The 5,261-nt window shown below is 34.7% G+C and overlaps 1 long non-coding RNA gene across 1 annotated transcript in view; it reads right to left on the bottom strand.

Moving 5' to 3' along the window:
- The window catches only part of LOC128249601 (uncharacterized), a 7,387-nt gene that overhangs the window by 736 nt on the left and 1,390 nt on the right, over positions 1 to 5,261 (bottom strand). The window contains exon 2 of the long non-coding RNA XR_008265705.1: positions 2,963 to 3,062. This is a non-coding gene — a long non-coding RNA (uncharacterized LOC128249601). The remainder of the gene's footprint in view (positions 1 to 2,962; positions 3,063 to 5,261) is intronic.

Raw genomic sequence — 5,261 nt, 5'->3', positions numbered from 1 at the left:
TAGGGAGAATTTTCACAAAAAAACAAACAAAACAAAACAAAAGACGAAGACGGGTGTGTAAACAACATAGAGATGTATTAGTTTAACGCTCGGGAAGTGAGAAAGTCTTTAATGTTTCGAGCCTACGCTCTTCGACAGAAAGGAACACAGAAATAAACAGGAAGAGAAAATAGAAAAAAAGGTTTAGTGACTAGTGATCTATCATGGCGAATATACATACAAGCATATATACATACATGTATACTTTTGTGTTATGTATATATGTGTATGAGTGTCAATGTGTGTGTGTACTACTTGATGGCATATCTCATTGTTGTATTTAGCAGGCAAGAGTCTACTAATCATCATCATCATCATCATCATCGTTGTCAGCAGCGGCAGCAGCATTATCCTTATCTATTGACCACTTAGTTTTTCCCTATTTAGTATAGATTGTTTTGAGTTCAGTGTCTTTCTTTATATTTTGTTAGTCTATCCAGAAACTACTTCGCTATGATGTCACTCTAAGCAATGCTTTGAACCCAGAACAAGAAGAGCCAGAATAAATACCGAAAGGCATTTCGTCCACCGCTTTATCATTTCTGCTAAACCACTACCCTGGCTTAACACTTTATTTATCAACTCCAAAAGGACGAGAGGCAAAGTTGGTCTCATCGAAATCTGAACCTAGAGTGCAGAAAGTCAAAGGCATATATGCTCAAAGTTTTTATTCGATGCACAAACAAATTGAGCATTATTGATTAGATCAAAAGCTTTCCAGTCATAACCATCCCATATTTTTTCGTTGCACAGGTCTTATAGGATCATATTATCCAGTTTTCGCTTTTTAAAACCGGTAAGGTCTTATTTGAAGAATTTTTGACTGCTATTTTTTGATAATTTTAGAGTTGAGTTCAAATCTATCAGAGTGTATAATATGTAGAATGATTAATTCTCCCAACTTGATTTACCATTGAGTTCATCAGGTTTGTCTCTATGAATCACCATCATCATTTTGCTTAGGGTGTATAAGTCTCTCAATCATTTTAACCCTTTGATGACATAATAAAATTTCATGGTCATTCCCGTAACGATGTTACCCATACAAACGCACAAAAAAAAAAAAATAGAATTGATATTTTCTGCTTTTTCAATGCATTCTCAGTATCTTCCGTAGGTAAGGTTTTCATATCCACCGCTAAAAATACTTGATTCTTGCTCTTTGTAGAGAAATGTAATGGAATGTGAAAAAAATTAAGAAAACTGTGAAATTGTCTTTTGCAAAAAGTGACACTGGGTGGCGGTGGTGTTTACTTCTCACGGCTTAAAAAGAAGTCTTTTGAAAGCCGTTGGGTAAAAACGCCACAAGCAGTTAACCATAATAAAATTATGAGCTTACACACACACACACACACACACACACACACACACACACACACACACACATAATTAAAGATGTGATTTTCTCTATCAATATTATATATATATATATATATATATATATATATATTGTTAGGAAGGACAACAAAAGAAAGAAAGAGATCTCGATAAATAGAGGAATTTATCTGTAAAATTTACAGGAATTTTCAATGTTAGATAACTGAAGAGATGTTGGCGTGGGTTCCAACCCCGGCATCCAAAACTCGGAGTTTTATCATGGCTACCGAATAAGTGTCACATATTTTTACAGATATATATATTTATAAAATAAACACGGATTGAGAAAATCACATCTTACAAAGCCGACAATCGTTTCTATTGTATCGACATAACTAGATATAGTAAATATTGAAATTTATATATTCGAAAATACATGTTAACACAATGTTTTCAAGGCGTTCCAAAATTGGTTAAATTCAAAATGAACTAAAAAATTATATGTGTGATTAAAGGATTCGTTTCTAACAAGTAACATCGCTTCAAAGTAGTTTTTGCCTTAGTCCTGATCAGCCTTGATATTACAGACCTATGTTTAAAGGCGTTCTAGCTATGACCATTTCATCATCTTAAATTCAGACTTTGTGTAAAAAGGATTGCATCATAAAATGTGTTCTTCCATCTTGAAATCAATAGGGTCCAATTTCAAGATCATCGATTAGACAGTGGTACTGCTCCTACCTAAAAATCATCTCTTAGTATTTTATAAGACTATTTTGAAACAAGCAAGTGATTCAGAATGCTAGGGTTGGATAAATCTTGTTTATAAATGTTATAACATTGTTTTTCTATTGATATATTTCGGGACGGTTATTTTTTTTGCCAAATAAACACACGCACTATATATTCATTCTTCACTTCAGATTCATTATTGTTCTTATTTTATCGCCTGTCTGAAAATCTTTCGTCAAACATCCTATGACCTTTTCAGCGATTAAGGGAAATAGTATTTCCCTTATCAATATTTTCCGGCCTATATGCCCAGCAGCTTCAAGTCTTATATTTTAATTTGTATCTCACTCCGATGTGATATAAAAAGGAAAAGGAAACGCCGCGCAATAATTTCATGTGGTATATTTTAATGTATAGGCAACACTGCTCTAAGATACGTGTATATTCATAAATGTATATGCCTCTTTGAGTGTGTGTATGTTTGTGTATATGTACAAATGTGTGAGTTTGTGTGTGTGCGTGCGGTACGTATGTATGCATCTGTGGCGTAAATGTTTATATTCAAATGGATAACTATATTTGGGATATGAGAAGGACGTGAACTTGCACCCAAATATATGATTTGTGACCTGTTTAACTGAGTAGCAACAAAGGCACACCAAATATTGTCAAGATAATTTGCTTATGTAGTAAAGGTGAGTACCATCCCTTACATTCCTGCAACAAAAAAAAAACAACAACAAGAATGTCCCATAAAACACACACACACACACACACACACACACACACACACACACACACACACACACACACACACACACACGCATTCACACACAAAGTAAAAACAAATAAGGAAAGAAAGAAAAAGTTTTACCGCTTGTGTTATGGTTTCCTTTTGCATGTCGAAGAAGGTTTCACAATGTGAATTCGAACTCTTCATGTTCTATACTGAACACTCCGTGTTACTGGTCGTTCTGAAATTCAAGAAAGTAGAAGACATGAATTGACCCAGAAAACGGATCATTCAAAACAGAAGATTTAAACAATCGGTTTACATTTTGCCTCTGCACAGATTGACAGACAGGTTGTGTACTTTACTTGTGGATATTGCCGACTTAAGGCGTAGGTACACTGGATAATTAATTGCTCGAGGGCCTCACTAGTCTAGGGGCTCAGTTATAATCTATGTATGCTGTGGTTTGCAGGCAGTAACTATATACTTTAGGGTCTAGTGCATTTAGTTGCCCAACGGTCTATAGTGCTACTAAGCTGGTCCTGCTTGCGGAGTAAATCCCTTATTATTCGTACTTTTACCTACTACTAGTTCATGACGGCCCATTTTACCCAACAACGATCAGTACAACAACTTTGCAGAAACCACTAGTTATGTTGCTCATTTATCGACCACAATACGATAGCTTGACCCAGCTACACAGTTCAATTATCAGCCGTGATACTACGAGTATCATACAGTGTAATTTGAGTTATGGAGTTCACATATTTTCCGTTTCCGTACACGGATTAAACAATTTCGACAAATTGCATGACTACGGATAATATGAACGATATTTAATTTACGGTTACAAGCCTTGAAGCTAAGTTACAAACTATAGCAACTTAAACTACAATTACAAGCCACAAGTCATAGTTTACGGTTACATGTCCTTAGAATGCAACTTTTCATTCATCTGGTCTCAGTAGGAGACGCGTGCTTAGCTGAGCGATGACCCAAAGCAGTAAACTTATTTCTGCCAGTTTCTCTTAAAGCATATTTAATTTCTTTTCCGCCCAGCATAGTACGTTTTCTATAAATGAATTACTTAATGAACATTGATACAAGAACATTTATCAAACACATTTCTACGAATGTATTATCTAACTGGCTCCTTCCGTTTTAGCAGTGCTGTTCTATGATATTACTTTGAACTTTCGTTCTCGTATCTTATTTTGAACTACTATTTTTTTCAAACGTCAACAAAGTTTAGGTTTCTGGCTGCAGCAGATCCTACTACATAACTTCCAGAGTTTTGTAAAAGAAATAACCGCAAATTTAATATCGAAATAAATAGTTTGCTCCTTGAAATATTTCCTACAAAAAGTTTACTTCACCAGATACAGTTTTTATTTTCAGTTATAAAGATAAGGAGGATGAACCAGCTCTATGTGAGACTTCAATGATATAAGTGGAGAATAAGAGTAAAACTGCTTTATGAAATTAAGCCATACAAGAATTTGTCTATTTTAAAGATTTCATTGAATATACTTTTTTTTTTTATTAAACGCTGTCAAACACATCTCCATACTCTCACTGGTATTTGAATTGGTTTAGGGACAGGGTTTCTTTTTAAGCAGGAAGTGTAAAGCTGATAAATATTATTTAAGGCAGAAATAGGCTTATAATGTTCTGCTAAGCAGGTTTTACACTCTTTGGTTAGATGATCTTTTTCATGCTGTGGTAAGATAGATTTGTATCCTAATTTTGGCTTCCATATTTAAAAAAAAAAATTGCCTAGTGTTTACTGTAGACTTCCCAGATCTGGCACCAATATTAAGTCCCATCTCAAGATGGTGAGCTGGCAGAGTAATTAGCATGCCGGACAAAATGCTTAGCAACATTTCGTCCGTCTTATGTTCTCAGTTCAGATTCCGCCGCGGTCGACTTTGCCTTTCATCCATTTGGGTTCGATAAAATAAGTACCAGTTGAATACTGGGGGTCGATGTAATTGACTTACCCCCCTCTCCCGAAACTGCTGGCCTTGTGCCAAAATTTGAAACCAATATTAATTTTATTAAGTACCAGTTAAACACTGGGGTCGATGTAATCGATTTATCCCTTCCCCTGAAATTGTTGCTCTTGTGCTGAAATTTGAGACTAAATATTAATCCTATCCTGGTGTCTTCTCACTTTGTAGTTTTTCTTCAGATTTAGTGACTTTTCAAAGTCTGGAGTGTGTTTTACAGTTGACGTCGGTACAGTATTCCTTCTTGATTATGACGGATGTTATACTTAAATTAGTTTTTTCATTTTAGGCTTTTTTCTTCATTCTTGAGAAAGGGCTAATTTTACAAAGATGTTATCACTTTCCTTTGCCATTTATGACTAATTGATGAGAAACATTTGAAGTTCATGATGTTCAGTGAAGTGTATATATATATATATATATATATATAT

This window comes from Octopus bimaculoides, chromosome 16, assembly GCF_001194135.2.
Source record: "Octopus bimaculoides isolate UCB-OBI-ISO-001 chromosome 16, ASM119413v2, whole genome shotgun sequence".
In the NCBI taxonomy this organism is placed as follows: Eukaryota; Metazoa; Mollusca; class Cephalopoda; order Octopoda; family Octopodidae; genus Octopus; species Octopus bimaculoides.
Note: the sequence above shows the minus strand (reverse complement) of the source record. Positions and strands in the feature narration are given on the sequence as shown.